Source organism: Lipotes vexillifer, unplaced genomic scaffold, assembly GCF_000442215.2.
Source record: "Lipotes vexillifer unplaced genomic scaffold, Lipotes_vexillifer_v1.1 scaffold919, whole genome shotgun sequence".
In the NCBI taxonomy this organism is placed as follows: domain Eukaryota; kingdom Metazoa; phylum Chordata; class Mammalia; order Artiodactyla; family Lipotidae; genus Lipotes; species Lipotes vexillifer.
This window is the reverse complement of record NW_006775731.1, coordinates 385,135-402,878: the sequence shown is the minus strand read 5'-3', so window position 1 is coordinate 402,878 and position 17,744 is coordinate 385,135. Positions and strand designations below refer to the sequence as shown.

At 38.9% G+C, this 17,744-nt stretch overlaps 1 pseudogene; it reads right to left on the bottom strand.

The window, feature by feature from the left end:
- Window positions 1–5,443: 5,443 nt before the first annotated feature.
- On the bottom strand, window positions 5,444–6,143 carry LOC103076154 (zinc finger MYM-type protein 5 pseudogene; annotated as a pseudogene).
- Window positions 6,144–17,744: the final 11,601 nt, after the last annotated feature.

Here is a 17,744-nt window from a genome sequence, read left to right as displayed (position 1 = left end):
AATTGTCCTAGTTTCCAAGGTAACAGCCAATGGATATTGGGTTGTATTCCTCCCAGTTTAAGAGTTGCAGGCAGGTGCAGTTCAGGATGTAGTGAAGGCCTCTGATCCAAATACCCAAATGCTCTTCTTGAATTAATGAGCAAAAAAATATTCAATCACTGCAAACCTTAACGTTGAAAAAAGCTTCTCATGGCAACGGGAGCAATTTACACACCTGCAGAGCTTTGCAATGCACAAGGCACTTTCCCAAGCATTTCTCATAGATTCTTCCATCAACCCTCAGAGGCGAGCAGAGCAGACACTATTATTTTCTCCCTTCACAGGAAGGTGTATGTCCAAGGGATGGAGCTGGGATTTGAACTCTGACCATAAGGCTCAGGGATCTTTTTATGATACATGAAACACACAATTAATTTAAAAAGGTTTTTTTTCTCTTCAGAAGTAAATATGAGAGGAATACAAGATTGATGTTTTATCTGCAGTTTACATTATCAAATATTTCAATCAGGGTAGGCTCAGTTTTCCTGGTGAATTTGAAGCCTAAATTTCCTGGGAAAACAAAACCCTTCAGCTGCGTGAAGGAACAGAGTCGGTGGGGGAAGTGAAATCACAGTGTGGCTAAGGAGACGTGAAATGTAAATGCTTTATACAGTTGGGGTCTTGGTATAAGAACCAAACTCCTACTCACCCTACAATCCAGGGATATATAGAGCCACTCCTGGAAGCAGTGAGGCTAGCCCAAAAGTCCACCTTACATGAGGGCCTGAATGGCCTCCTGAAGGAGTGACTGGAGGCACATAATACGGGTCCAGGGTGTGGGGGGCAGAGTCTGGGTGTCTGTCATCCTGGAATCAACATTCTGGAATGATTCAGGACTAAAGATACAAAGAGCAAATTAAAACAAAGAATTATCTTACTAATGTCTCCCTGAGACCCTAAGAACCCAAAGCAACAATGTTTTGTGGCACTAGTTGTGCTGAAGGGCAGTGTGAGAGCACACTGGAGTGTAGAAGTTATTTCTGAATAGGCCCTGTGTGAGCAGAGGCCTTCTTACCATGGAGTAAATGGGATAGAGTCATGGGAATATTATCTGCTCATAGCTGTTGCAGCTTTTTTAAACATTAATTCATCCAGTAAGTATTTATTCAGGTCAGACTTTGTGACAGGTAGTTGGGATACAGCAGTGAGCAAAACAAATGAAGTCCTACTCTTTGGAAGTTCTATTCTAGTGGGGGAAGATAGAAAAAAACAAACAAATAAATTGTGTGATGGACACAGATGCCATGGAAAAAACTGAAGCAGGATACAGGTGATGTAGCTTTCACAAAACACAAGTTGTGTGTCCATTTTAAATGTTTCTATAAATCAACAAAAATCCACTAGATTAATTTTACTAGTTGTGATCATGAGGAACATTTCATAATGATAATAGGATCAATTCCTCAGGAAGACATAGCAATCCTAAATGTGTATATAGCTAACAACAACATTTGCTTCAAAATATATGAAGCAAAAGCTGTTGGAACTGAAAGACCAAATAGAAAACTCCACAATTATAGCTAGAGACCTCAACAGTCCTCACTCAATAATTGATGGAAGAAGTACAAAAAATCAGTAAGGATATACATGATTCTTTTTTTATAAAGCATTTTAAAAATTAATTCATTTATTTATTTATTTTTGGTTGCGTTGGGTCTTCGTTGCTGTATGCAGGCTTTCTCTAGTTGTGGTGAGTGGGGGCTATTCTTTGTTGTGGTGCACGGGCTTCTCATTGTGGTGGCTTCTCTTGTTGCATAGCACGGGCTCTAGATGCACGGGCTTCAGTAGTTGTGGCACGTGAGCCCAGTAGTTGTGGCACACAGGCTTAGTTGCCCCTCAGCATGTGGGATCTTCCTGGACCGGGGCTCAAAACCGTGTCCACTGCATTGGCAGGCAGATTCTTAACCTCTGTGCCACCAGGGAAGTCCCAAGGATATACATGATTTGAACAACATTATCAACTAACTTGACCTATTAACATTTATAGAACACTCCAGCCAACAACTGCACATTCTTTTTCTGCCCACATGGAACATTCACTAGGCATAGAACCTGGGCTGTAGAAGAAGTCTCAATAAATTTAAAATAATTGAAACCATACCTCAAGGGAGTTAAATTAAAAAATAATACAAAGATATCTAGAAAATCCCCCAAATATTTGGAAACTAAAAGTAGCATCTAAATGATCCATGTGACAAAAAAAAGATAAAAAGTAAAGTAGATATTTTTAACTAAATGAAAATATAAACACAGCACATTAAAATATGTGGGGTAAACATACTCTTGGATTGGAAGAATTAATATTGCTATAATGGCCATACTACCCAAAGCAACCTACAGATTTAATGTGATCCCTATCAAATAACACATGACATTTTTCATAGAACTAGAACAAATAATCTTAAAATTTATATGGAACCATAAAAGACCCAGAATTCCCAAAGCGATCCTTGAGGGAAAAGAACAAAGCAGGAGGCAAAACCCTCCCAGACTTCAGACAATACTAGAAAGCTACAGTAATCAAAACAGTGTGGTATCAATGGAACAGAATAGAGAGCCCAGAAATAAATCCACACACCCCTGGTCAATTAATCTTCAACAAAGGAGGCAAGAATATACAATGGGGAAAAGACAGTCTCTTCAGCAAGTGGTGTTGGAAAAGTTGGACAGCCACATGTAAATCAATGAAGTTTCAACATTCAAATCATACAAAAAAATGAACTCAAAATGGCTTAAAGACTTAAATATGACATGACACCATATGTCTTATATATAGTGTCTATAAGACACTGTATGTGTCTTATAGACACAAAACTATAATTCAAAAAGATAAATGCACCTAGAAGAAAACATAGGCAAAACATTCTCTGACATAAATCGTAGCAATGTTTTCTCAGGTCAGTCTCCCAAAGCAACAGAAATAAAAGTGAAAAAAAACAACTGGGACCTAATCAAACTTACAAGCTCTTGCACAGCAAAGGAAACCATAAACAAAATGAAAAGACAACCTACAGAATGGAAGAAAAGATCTGCAAACAATGCAACTGATAGGCCTTAATTTCCAAAATATACAAACGGCTCAAACAAATCAGTAACAAAAAAAACAAACAACCCAATCAAAAAATGGGCAGAATACCTAAATAGACACTGTTCCAAAGAAGACATACAGATGGCCAAGAGGTACATGAAAAGATGTTCATCATCACTAATTATTAGAGAAATGCAAATTAAAACTACAGTGAGGGCTTCCCTGGTGGCGCAGTGGTTGAGAGTCTGCCTGCCGATGCAAGGGACAGGGGTTCATGCCCCGGTCCGGGAAGATCCCACATGCCGCGGAGCAGCTGGGCCCGTGAGCCATGGTCGCTGAGCCTGTGCATCCAGAGCCTGTGCTCCACAACGGGAGAGGCCACAACAGTGAGAGGCCCGTATACCACAAAAAAAAAAAAAAACTACAGTGAGGTATCACCTCACACCAATCAGAATGGCCATCATCAAAAAGTCTACAAATAATAAATGGTGGAGACGGTGTGGAGAAAAGGGAACCCTCTTACACTGTTAGTGGAATGTAAATTGATGCAGCCATTATGGAAAACAGTATGGAGGTTCCTCAAAAAGCTAAAAATAGAGTTGCCATATGATCCAGCAATCCCACTCCTGGGCATATACCCAGATAAAACTATAATTCAAAAAGATAAATGCACCGCTCTGTTCACAGAAACACTATTTACAATAGCCAAGACACAGAAACAACCAAAATGTCCATCAACAGATGAATGAATAAAGATGTGGTGTATATATACAATGGCCTATTAGCCATAAAAAAGAATGAAATAATGCCATTTTCAGCAACATGGACAGACCTAGAGGTTATCATACTAAGCGAAGTAAGTCAGAAAGAGAAAGACAAATAGCATATGATATCACTTATATGTAGAATCTAAAATACAACACAAATGAACAAATCTATGAAACAGAAACAGACCCACAGACAAAGAGAACAGACTCATGGTTGCCAAGGGGGAGGGGAGGGGGTGGGGAAGGGAAGGATTGGGAGTTCGGGCTTAGCAGCTGCAAACTAGTATATATAGGATGGATAAACAATAACTTGTATGGATTACAATAACTTGTATGGATTATCCCTACACTTGTATAGCGTATGGACATACACTGTTGTATAACACAGGGAACTATATACAATACCCTGTGATAAACCATAATGGAAAAGAATATGAAAAAGAATATATATGTGTATAACTGAGTCACTTTGCTGTACGGCAGAAATTAACACAACATCGTAAATCAACTATACTTAAATAAAATTTTTTAATAAAAAAAAATGTGTGGGGTACAGCTACAGCAGCTAAAATTGCCGAGAAGCAAATTTTAATGCTTCTGTTAGAAAAGAAGGTCTAAAATTAATAATCCAAATTTCCACTATAAGAAACAAGAGAAAGAAGAGTATATTAAAGCTAAAGTAAATATAAGGAAGAAAATAAAGAGTAGAAATTAACATAGAAATGAACAAGCAATAGAAAAAAAAAGAAACAAAAACTGGTGGGAGTTTTTGGCAAAATACAAGAAAATTAATAAAATTCTAGCCAGACAAATCAAGAAAATAAGAGAGAAAACACAAGTTACCACCATCAGGAACAAAAGAGGAGACCTCATTACAGATACTAGAGAGATTAAAAGAAAAACAAGGTAATATTATGAAAAACTTCATGCTGCTGCTTTAGGACAAAACTAGTCTTTTCCTGAAAACACAGAAGCATGTACACAGTTATAATTCTCTGAAAATATTGCTTCTCAGTGTAGTCTCAACCATTTATAATAATTATAACTTTTAACCAAAATAACTTCTATTTTGCATAGAAGACTGGGGGCGTGGATAATGTGAACTGTCACACCCCAGCATTTTATCAGACTAGCAGAGCTCAAGAATTCACATAACACAACTTTCTACAGTCACTAATATTCCATATACAACTTCTCAAAATGGTAGAAATGAACGTGTTCATTAACATGAACCAAAGATATGGTTTTTCTGTAGTATATAAAAATGAGAAGCTAAGGTATATAAAATTTAAATTATGCTTAATAATTAATTCTTTAGTGTTCGATCTTACTTGCAAATGATCTAGGTATCCAATGATTTTCCATTAATTAACCCAATCTAATGCCAATCCAAGATTTACCTTACCTAGATCTTGGAAATTTATCTTTAAGCTGATATAATTACTAATTAAACAAAGTACATCAGAATAAGGATTTAATTTCGTCAAACACAAATTTATATTTTTCATAAGCAAAGCATTAAATGGAAGTAATGCTAGCTTACTTGACCTGTAAACATGTATAAGTTTAGAAAAAACATATCCAAGTATAAAAAAAATGTATACTTGCATTATATGTAATACTGATAAATCAGAGAAGACATAGCTATTTTGATTAATCTATCCCTTCTTTTTCTGCAGTTTGCGCAAGAGACTTTAACTGGTTTAGTGCACAGAAGACTGGAAAATCTGTTTAGGAAGCAAGACTACTGGTGATAAAGACTCTACCCCTGGCTGATTCTGATTACAGGGAAATGATGTTGACTGGGAGATCCAAGAATCGGGTTTATGATGAGTTGCAGAATCTACATTTTGAAATAGTCTCCTGCCACATTCACTCTACCAGGATTAAAAGGTCCTACTGCAGTCTTGGTCTTCTTGAAAAACTGGAAGTGGAGAAATCCACATCATGGGTTCTAGTTTTAGTTTCAGGAGATCGCCATTCAATAAAATGGGACGAATTTTTCTCTCGCCCTTGATTTGTTTCCATGTCCTCTTCATCACCAATGACAATTGTCTCACACGTCCCTTCTGAGAAGCCAATTCTTCTGAGGAAGGAAGAATTGTGGAATCATTTCATTGCAGCTCCTAATTTTTTGATGATATAAATGTTATGGTTCTTTTGATCAGCTACCACTAGTGCAGAAGGTTGGGAGGCTGTACAGGTTCGATAAAAACATCACCATCATCTTCCACTGATGAGTTCTGAAATTTATTAGACCTAGAAAGTAAAGGATTAGGTGGACCACTAAATGAATTTCCTACATTCATGAGACTAGACACAGATATTTAATGAATGAATATGTGAATGGTCCTCATTGAGTCAGTCCGTCTGAGAAACCGCTCATTTCCCTCCCTAATTAATCAGTGGCCTCTGCTTTCCCAGGACATCCCCTTAGAACACTCCACACAGGCAACCACAGGTTCCAGATACTTTGCTGCTCTTATGGAAAGTTCCCTCCTCTATTCTGGACCCACACTCACAGTTATTTTTAACCCACAGATTGGGTTAAAAATAAACCCAAGCAATGATAACAGCTTCCTGCCTTAGCCCTCCTAGAAAGGGTATCACAGTTTTAAAAGGATGTTTTAGAATTTGAGTAAAAATGCAGTGCTCTAGTGACTAGAAGAACATTCAGCCATCAAGGCTAGGAAGAGTTCATCTGAGTTAGGCCTTTTGGATCATCTCATACACCCTCTACTCATCGTGCCCTTCCACACCTCTGAGCTTTTATGGTGTGACTTCCCTTGGTTTCTCATCAATCCTGCCCACCTGGTGAAATGTCACCTCAAAAGTATCTTCTCTAGCTCTCCTGGTTAGCAACTCTCACCTGTTTCCATAGCAAGAGTTTACGACTGTTCGATGACCTATCATAATCATATATGTTGTCCTTTCCTCCCCCATATGCATTAAGCCCAACAAGATGGGCAGGAATTTCTGAATTCAAGAACTGACTGGGAGAATAAGGAGGCAGGAGAGAATCAGAGAGATAACAGCAGAAGGACTCAGATGGCATTGCTGGTTTTGAAGATGGAAGGGGCCACAGGCCACAAAATGCAGGAGACCTCTAGAAGCTGAAAAGGTGAAGAAACAGATTCTTCCCTAGAACTTCCAGAAAAGAAGTCAGCCACGCCAACAGATTTAGCTCAGTGAGATCCATGTCAGACTTCTGATGACCTCCAGAACTGCAGAATAATAAATTTGTTGTTTTTATTTATTTTTTTACCTCTTTATTGGAATATAATTGCTTTAAAATGGTGTGTTAGCTTATGCTTTATAACAAAGTGAATCAGTTATACATATACATACGCTCCCCTATCTCTGCCCTCTTGCGTCTCTCTCCCTCCCACCCTCCCTATCCCTGTGCTATATGCTAGGTGGTCACAAAGCACCGAGCTGTACTCCCTGGGCTATGCGGCTGCTTCCCACTAGCTATCTGTTTTACGTTTGGTAGTGTATATATGTCCATGCCACTCTCTCACTTTGTCACAGCTTACCCTTCCCCCTCCCCATATCCTCAAGTCCATTCTTTAGTAGATCTGTGTCTTTATTCCCATCTTACCCCTAGGTTCTTCATGATATTCTTATTTTCTTAGACACCATATATATGTGGTAACATACAGCATTTGTCTTTCTCTTTCTGACTTACTTCACTCTGTATGACAAACTCTAGGTCCATCCACCTCACTACAAATAACTCAATTTCTTTTCTTTTTATAGCTGAGTAATATTCCACTGTACACATGTGCCACATCTTCTTTATCCATTCATCCGATGATGGACACTTAGGCTGCTTCCATCTCCTGGCTATTGCAAATAGAGCTGCAATGAACATTTTGGTACATGGCTCTTTTTGAATTATGGTTTTCTCAGAGTATATGCCCAGTACTGGGATTGCTGGGTCATATGGTAGTTCTATTTGTAGTTTTTTAAGGAACCTCCATACTGTTCTCCATAGTGGCTGTACCAATTCACATTCCCACCAGCAGTGCAAGAGTGCTCCCTTTTCTCCACAGCCTCTCCAGCATTTATTGTTTCTAGATTTTTTGATAATGGCCATTATGACTGGTGTGAGATGATATCTCATTGTAGTTTTGACTTGCATTTCTCTAATGATAAATGATGTCGAGCATTCTTTCATGTGTTTGTTGGCAATCTGTATATCTTCTTGGAGAAATGTCTATTTCAGTCTTCTGCCCATTTTTGGATTGCATTGTTTATTTTTTTGTTACTGAGCTGCATGAGCTGCTTATAAATTTTGGAGATGAATCCTTTGTCAGTTGCTTAATTTGCAAATATTTTCTCCTATTCTGAGGGTTGTCTTTTGGTCTTGTTTACGGTTTCCTTTGCTGTGCAAAAGGTTTTAAGTTTCATGAGGTCCCATTTGTTTATTTTTGTTTTTATTTCCATTTCTCTAGGAGGTGGGTCAAAAAGGATCTTGCTGTGATTTATGGCATAGAGTGTTCTGCCTATGTTTTCCTCTAAGAGTTTGATAGTTTCTGGCCTTACATTTAGGTCTTTAACTCATTTTCAGCTTATTTTTGTGTATGGTGTTAGGGAGTGTTCTAATCTCATACTTTTACATGTACCTGTCCAGTTTTCCCAGCACCACTTATTGAAGAGGCTGTCCTTTCTCCACTGTACATTCCTGCCTCCTTTATCAAAGATAAGGTGACCATATGTGCGTGGGTTTATCTCTGGGCTTTCCATCCTGTTCCATTGATCTATATCTCTGTTTTTGTGCCAATACCATACTGTCTTGATTACTGTAGCTTTGTAGTATAATCTGAAGTCCAGGAGCCTGATTCCTCCAGCTCCATTTTTCTTTCTAAAGATTGCTTTGGCTATTCGGGGTCTTTTGTGTTTCCATACAAATTGTGAAATTTTTTGTTCCAATTCTGTGAAAACTGCCCGTGGTAGTGATAGGGATTGCATTGAATCTGTAGATTGCTTTGGGTAGTACAGGCATTTTCACAATGTTGATTCTTCAATCCAGTGTTTGATAGGGATTGCATTGAATCTATAGATTGCTTTGGGAAGTAGAGTCATTTTCACAATGTTGATTCTTCCAATCCAAGAACATGGTATATCTCTCCATCTGTTTGTATCATCTTTAATTTCTTTCATCAGTGTCTTATAATTTTCTGCATACAGGTCTTTTGTCTCCTTAGGTAGGTTTATTCCTAGATATTTTATTCTTTTTGTTGCAATGGTAAATGGGAGTGTTTTCTTGATTTCACTTTCAGATTTTTCATCATTAGTATATAGGAATGCCAGAGATTTCTGTGCATTAATTTTGTATCCTGCTACTTTACCAAATTCATTGATTAGCTCTAGTAGTTTTCTGGTAGCATCTTTAGGATTCTCTATGTATAGTATCATGTCATCTGCAAACAGTGACAGCTTTACTTCTTCTTTTCCGATTTGGATTCCTTTTATTTCCTTTTCTTCTCTGATTGCTGTGGCTAAAACTTCCAAAACTATGTTGAATAAAAGTGGTGAGAGTGGGCAACCTTGTCTTGTTCCTGATCTTAGTGGAAATGCTTTCAGTTTTTCACCATTGAGGACAATGTTGGCTGTGGGTTTGTCATATATGGCCTTTATTAGGTTGAGGAAAGTTCCCTCTATGCCTACTTTCTGGAGGGTTTTTATCATAAATGGGTGTTGAATTTTGTCTAAAGTTTTTTCTGCATCTATTGAGATGATCATACGGTTTTTCTCCTTCAGTTTGTTAATATGGTGTATCACGTTGTTTGATTTGCATATATTGAAGAATCCTTGCATTCCTGGAATAAACCCCACTTGATCATGGTTTATGATCCTTTTAATGTGGTGTTGGATTCTGTTTGCTAGTATTTGTGGAGGATTTTTGCATCTATGTTCATCAGTGATATTGACATGTAGTTTTCTTTCTTTGTGACATCCTTGTCTGGTTTTGGAATCAGGGTGATGGTGGCCTCATAGAATGAGTTTGGGAGTGTTCCTCCCTCTGCTATATTTTTGAAGATTTTGAGAAGGAAAGGTGTTAGATCTTCTCTAAATGTTTGATAGAATTCTCCTGTGAAGCCATCTGGTCCCGGGCTTTTGTTTGTTGGAAGATTTTTAATCACAGTTTCAATTTCAGTGCTTGTGATTGGTCTGTTCATATTTTCTATTTCTTCCTCATTCAGCCTTGGCAGGTTGTGCATTTCTAAGAATTTGTCCATTTCTCCCAGGTTGTCCATTTTATTGGCATAGAGTTGCTTGTAGTAATCTCTCATGATCTTTTGTATTTCTGCAGTGTCAGTTGTTACTTCTCCTTTTTCATTTCTAATTCCATTTATTTGAGTCTTCTCCCTTTTTTTCCTGATGAGTCTGGCTAATGGTTTATCAATTTGTTTTTCTTCTCAAAGAACCAGCTTTTAGTTTTATTGATCTTTGCTATTGTTTCCTTCATTTCTTTTTCATTTATTTCAGATCTGATCTTTATGATTTCTTTCCTTCTGCTAACTTTGGGGTTTTTTTGCTCTTCTTTCTCTAATTGCTTTAGGTCCAAGGTTAGGTTGTTTATTTGAGATGTTTCCTGTTTCTTAAGGTAGGATTGTATTGCTATAAACGTCCCTCTTAGAACTGCTTTTGCTGCATCCCATAGGTTTTGGGTCATCGTGTTTTCAGTGTCATTTGTTTCTAGGTATTTTTGATTTCCTCTTTGATTTCTTCAGTGATCACTTCGTTATTAAGTAGTGTATTGTTTAGCCTCCACGTGCTTGTATTTTTTACAGATCTTTTCCTGTAATTGATATCTAGTCTCATAGCGTTGTGGTCGGAAAAGATACTTGATACAATTTCAATTTTCTTAAATTTACCAAGGCTTGATTTGTGACCCTAGATATGATCTATCCTGGAGAATGTTCCATGAGCACTTGAGAAAAATGTGTATTCTGTTGTTTTTGGATGGAATGTCCAATAAATATCAATGAAGTTCATCTTGTTTAATGTATCATTTAAAGCTTGTGTTTCCTTATTTATTTTCATTTGGCATGATCTGTCCATTAGTGAAAGTGGGGTGTTAAAGTCCCCCACTGTGAATGTGTTACTGTTGATTTCTTCTTTTTATGGCTGTTAGTATTTGACTTATGTATTGAGGTGCTCCTATTTTGGGTGCACAAATATTTACAATTGTTATATCTTCTTCTTGGATCGATCCCTTGATTATTATGTAGTGTCCTTCTTTGTCTCTTCTAATAGTCTTTATTTTAAAGTCTATTTTCTCTGATATGAGAATTGCTACTCCAGGTTTCTTTTGATTTCCATTTGCATGGAATATCTTTTTCCATCCCCTCACTTTCAGTCTGTATGTGTCTGTAGGTCTGAAGTGGGTCTTTTGTAGACAGCATATATATGGGTTTTGTTTTTGTATCCATTCAGCCAGTCTGTGTCTTTTGGTGGGAGCATTTAATCCATTTACATTTAAGGTAATTATCGATATGTATGTTCCTATTCCCATTTTCTTAATTGTTTTGGGTTTGTTATTGTAGGTCTTTTCCTTCTCTTGTGCTTCTTGCCTAGAGAAGTTCCTTTAGCATTTGTTGTAAAGCTGGTTTGGTGGTGCTGAACTCTCTCAGCTTTTGCTTGTCTGTAGAGGTTTCAATTTCTCCATCAAATCTGAATGAGAGGGCTTCCCTGGTGGCACAGTGGTTGGGAATCTGCCTGCCAATGCAGGGGACGTGGGTTTGAGCCCTGGTCTGGGAAGATTCCCACATGCCGTGGAGCAACTAGGCCCATGAGCCACAACTACTGAGCCTGCGCGTCTGGAGCCTGTGCTCCTCAACAGGAGAGGCCGTGACAGTGAGAGGCCCGCGCACCGCGATGAAGAGTGGCCCCCGCTCGCCACAACTGGAGAAAGCCCTCGCACAGAAACGAAGACCCAACACAGCCAAAAATAAATTAATTAGTTAATTTAAAAAAAAAAAATCTGAATGAGATCCCTGCTGGATAGAGTAATCTTGGTTGTAGGTTTTTCTCCTTCATCACTTTAAATATGTCCTGCCAGTCTCTTCTGGCTTGCAGAGCTTCTGCTGAAAGATCAGCTGTTAACCTTATGGGGATTCCCTTGTGTGTTATTTGTTGTTTTTCCCTTGCTGCTTTTAATATGTTTTCTTTGTATTTAATTTTTGACAGTTTGATTAATATGTGTCTTGGCGTGTTTCTCCTTGGATTTATGCTGTATGGGACTCTCTGTGCTTCCTGGACTTGATTAACTATTTCCTTTCCCATATTAGGGAAGTTTTCAACTATAATCTCTTCAAATATTTTCTCAGTCCCTTTCTTTTTCTCTTCTTCTTCTGGGACCCCTATAGTTCGAATGTTGGTGCGTTTAATGTTGTCCCAGAGGTCTCTGAGACTGTCCTCAGTTCTTTTCATTCTTTTTTCTTTATTCTGCTCTGCAGTAGTTATTTCCACTATTTTATCTTCCAGGTCACTTGTCCGTTCTTCTGCCTCAGTTATTCTGCTATTGATCCCTTCTAGAGTATTTTTAATTTCATTTATTGTGTTGTTCATCTTTGCTTGTTTCCTCTTTAGTTCTTCTAGGTTCTTGTTAAATGTTTCTTGCATTTTGTCTATTCTATTTCCAAGATTTTGGATCATCTTTACTATCATTATTCTGAATTCTTTTACAGGTAGACTGCCTATTTTCTCTTCATTTGTTAGGTCTGCTGGGTTATTATCTTGCTCCTTCATCTGCTGTGTGTTTTTCTGTCTTCTCATTTTGCTTATCTTACTGTGTTGGGGGTCTCCTTTTGTCAGGCTGCAGGTTCGTAGTTCCCGTTGTTTTTGGTGTCTGTCCCCAGTGGCTAAAGTTGGTTCAGTGGGTTGTGTAGGCTTCCTGGTGGAGATTACTGGTGCCTGTGTTCTGGTGGATGAGGCTGGATCTTGTCTTTCTGGTGGGCAGGTCCACATCTGGTGGTGTGTTTTGGGGTGTCTGTGGCCTTATTATGATTTTAGGTAGCCTCTCTGTTAATGGGTGGGGTTGTGTTCCTGTCTTGCTAGTTGTTTGGCATAGGGTGTCCAGCACTGTAGCTTGCTGGTCATTGATTGAAGTTGGGTCTTGGTGTTGAGATGGAGATCTCTGCGATTTCGCCATTTGATATTACGTGGAGCTGGGAGGTCTCTTGTGGACCAGTGTCCTGAAGTTGGCTCTCCGACCTCAGAGGCACAGCACTGACTCCTGGCTGCAGCACCAAGAGTTTTCATCCACACGGCTCAGAATAAAAGGGAGAAAACGTAGAAAGAAAGAAAGAAAAAAAGAAAGAAAGAAAGGAAGGAAGAAAGAAAGAGGATAAAAGAAAATAAAATAAAGATCAAATAAAATAAAGTTATTAAAATGAAAAATTAAAAAATTATTAAGAAAATAATTTTTTTAAAAAAGTAAAAAAAAAAAAACAAAACCGGACAGACAGAACCCTAGGACAAATGGTGAAAGCAAAGCTATACAAACAAAATCTCACACAGATGCATACACATACACCCTCACAAAAAGAGATAAAGGGGAAAAAATAATAAATCTTGCTCTCAAAGTCCACCTCCTCAATTTGGAATGATTCAATGTCTATTCAGGTATTTCACCGATGCAGGGTACATCAAGTTGATTGTGGGGATTTAATTCACTGCTCCTGAGGCTGCTGGGAGAGATTTCCCTTTCTCTTCTTAGTTCGCACAGCTCCCGGGGTTCAGCTTTCTATTTGGACCCGCTCCTGCATGTAGGTCGCCGGAGGGCGTCTGTTCTTCTCTCAGACAGGACGGGGTTAAAGGAGCTGCTGATTTAGGGGCTCTGGTTCACTCAGGCCAGGGGGAGGGAGGGGCATGGAGTGCGGGGCAGGCCTGCGGTGGCAGAGGCCAGCAGGACGTTGCACCAGCCTGAGGTGCACCGTGCGTTCTCCTGGGGAAGTTGTCCCTGGATCATGGGACCCTGGCAGTGGTGGGCTGCACAGGCTCCCGGGAGGGGAGGCGGGGATAGTGACCTGTGCTCGCACACAGGCTTCTTGGTGGTGGCAGCAGCAGCCTTAGCATGCTCGTCTCTGGGGTACGCACTGTTAGCCACGGCTCACGCCCGTCTCCAGAGCTCCTTTAAGCAGAGCTCTTAATCCAAATTTGTTGTTTTAAACCAAAAAAAAAAAAAAAAAAAAAAAAAAGAATGTACTGTTTTACTCTTCAGTTTATGTTGCTTATCTTGATTCTGACAAATCCTATCTTTTCAGTGGTTACTGGCAACATCCCCATGAAAGCATGAGGGCTTTTCAGGGAAGAATTATCATCTGAGCCAGTGCTAAAAGCTGTGATTTCAGGTGGCTAGGGTCTCAGCACCACTCACCAGCCTTTTTACCCACATTGCTCCTCTTTTCCCAAGTGCCCTATTGGATATCTTATTAAAATCAAACTTTCCCAAATTTTTGAGTACCACCTTTGGGATTTTGGCCATATCAAAGTAGCACCTGAGGTAATAGTAACTGAATCCCTTTCTTCAAATTAACTTAATTTTTTTTTTTTTTTTTGGTACGTGGGCCTCTCACTGTTGTGGCCTCTCCCATTGCAGAGCACAGGCTCCAGACACGCAGGCTCAGCAGCCATGGCTCACGGGCCCAGCCGCTCCATGGCATGTGGGATCTTCCCGGACCGGGGCACGAACCCATGTTCCCTGCATCGGCAGGCGGACTCTCAACCACTGCACCACCAGGGAAGCCCTAACTTAATTTTTAAACAGTACTTTTGCTTTATAAGTAATATCCATAAAATATTAGGTTTGATGTGCTAATTGTTTTTTTCCAATACACATTTAAAAACAAAACTATTAAAATGAAAAAAAAAACCTCTGCATTAAGATAAACTCATAACTATTAAACTTTTAAAAACAACTCTGCCTATGTACCCACGAAAATCGCCTCAAAGTACATCAGTGACTTGGCTCCTCCACTTTGTGAAATACTTTCCTAAGCCTTTGCTACCCTCCCCAGGCCTTCTACCAAAACCTAGCCCTTCATCCTCAGCAGGCTCCCTCACCTCCTAGATTCTTAAAAAGAGAATCCATCAGACTTGAAATCCATCAAGCATCTCCCTGTATCTTCCCACTCCATACACACCCCTGAAAGCACACCTGCATCTGCTCTCATCCTTGTTTCTTCCTGCTCTGCTCTCAGAAGAGGAGCCTGACCTTCTTTCTGTTAAAGAAATGTCTGAAGCCCATCCTGATGCACTACCTCAAGGATCTTATCATTAAAAAAGTCTAGTTTGCCAAGGATTTACCTAAATTATGTGAACTTGAATTCTTTAAATGATTCTGAGCTGATTTCTTTTAAAATAGTTTTTAAATCTGGCACATCTTAAATCTCAGAAATTCCACTTCCTTATTTTCTGAGAATTACAGGAGTATTATATTTAAATAAGCACTTATTTATCTCATAAGTCAATCAGAACAGGACTTCTTTAATTTAGGAAATTTTATAATCTAATAATACCATCTGGATTCAGGAAAGCGTTACACATCCACACAATGAGACATAAAGACCTTTCGGAATTACAGACATATAGACATACAGACACAGAGTTTATAATTTCAATTTTAAAATTTCAGTCATGAGTCAAGAGTAAACACAGAAGCACAAAAAATTTACTGGTTCAGGTAGCAAAGAGCTATTCTCCTTCTTGGTGGAATACAACGTTCTTAACTTTTGAGCTCAAATAAATGAATAAGCAAACAAACAAGACTAACAAACTAGTTTCTCTGTTGTTTCTCACCCAACAGAGAAAAGATCTCTACAAATCATTAATCCGTTCACATGTTCTGGTCAGAACGTAACACCAAATTCCTAATCGTTGCTACCAAGAGTGGGCAATGACATTGCTGTAAGCACAACAAAGACAAACCACAAAATTAATAGAGAACAATATTAAAGCTAGAAAAACAGAGAGCAAAGTGAAGTTGTCATTTTGAGAGCCAAGAAAAAGATGTGTCTGGGCATTAAGCAACCCATGAGCTGCATTTCTCTGGTCAGAATTATACCTAGTTTTGTTAGGTGAATCCATTGGGCAACTCAGTAGAAGACCTCCAAACTGTTAAAAGACATTTGGAAAAAGAAAAGGTAAAAATCATGCGTCTCATACAGATATAAAATGAACATGTGTTAAAGATTGTATTGAATGTATTAATCAATGAAGAAACAAGGTAGACATTGTAACCAGCTCAAAGGAGAAATAAAAAACCACAAACTTATATAGAGTAAAGGAATGTTGAAATGAATCTGCAAATGGAAGCAAAACAAGCTTCCTCCACAGTGGTAGAGAGAAGTCAACTGAACCTCTACTGGTAAGGACAGATTTTGCATGTCTATAAACAAGAATTATTTTGTATTGTTATCAGTTATCTACAATTTACAGAGTTTTAAGATAGTTTCCATAGATTTGGAATCAGATAACCCTAATCAGATAACCCTGGGGGATTGTCTAGATTGTAGATAATGCAGTTGTCCACCTGGGCACAAATTTTTCCCATAGAAGAGACACCTCTCCCATGAAAACAGAAGAAACAGGGATGTATGTGAATATAAGTAAATCTGTAATAAGGACAAGAAATTAAGGAAGCTCATCTCTGATAAGTCTCTTGTGCATGCTTTCCCCTCTTCCCCCTTCCCACTCACCCTGTAAAACAAAACTTGAGATTATCTGCTACTACAAATTAAAGGAGCTGGTTGCTATGAAAGGGCTCCATGCACAAAAATATCTCACACCAGCCTTACCACAGTGACTTTCTCATTTCAGTATAAGTAGCCTTTAAGCCACAGATAGGTCATCTGGGAGATATGCTGTATCAGCCTTTGCCTTGGCACTGGCCAATCCTCTGGGAATCTATCTCTAGGCAAGTTTGGGAAACCCTGCTCTATCACCTATTCGTTTATGGAGTGAGCCAGAAGAGCCCTGAAAAGATGAAACCCAGGACTAGTAAGTTCTGAAAGGTCCTCGGAGTTCTTTCTAGGTGAGATATTTAGGAGGTATCCTGGGGAGTCAATGGGTGCAACATGAGGGAAGGGGGAATGGCCATAAAAGGGAAGGAATAGCAAAGGAAGGGGGCTAGTGGGGAACTCCAACGAGCTTCTTCAGTAGAGAGACTCAGAGAAATGGAGAACAATTAAATCAGAACCTTCAGGGGAGGGATCTGGCACTGGTATTTTAAAAAGCTCTCATGGTGATTACAAACTGCAGCCCAGGTTGCTAACCTCTGTTCCCCAGCTGAAGGTCACCAATTTCACACCAGGTAAAGGTGGTCACTGATACTGTGGTTCTAAGTGACTCATCTGTTCCCTGTTCAAGAGGATGTGAGCATCTTGGTTGAGCTTCCTCTTCTTTTTCACTAGAGCAAAATTCCTAAAGAGGAAATGACTTGTGGGTTTTGCCTGTTTCAACTGAGTCACATCACTGAATGTTCCCTTTCTGTGAGTAAAAAGAAAAAGAATAAGGGAGATTTTCCACTTTGTGTGCTATCCTGTTGTTGCAGTAAAATGAGCAGGACTCAGAAATGTGGCTGTAAAATGACAGGCTTGAAGTCTTTACTCTTTTCTAAGCTATTGCAAAGAGTATGACCTAGTAATACTACAAGTGGTACAGTAGAAAGAGAAATGAATTTAGCCTCAGAAGATGGTAGGACCAGTGCCAGTACTGCCCAGGGAAATCACTACACACTTACCTCAGCCTCAGTTTCCCTCTCTGAAAAATGAGATTTTCCATCTCTTTGGATCTATAATGCCCCTGATTGTAAGATGCACCACAGTTTTACATACCACTAAGAAAACATAGATGATTGTTTTATTCCACTGCTAATGTAAATAGTTAGAATTATTATG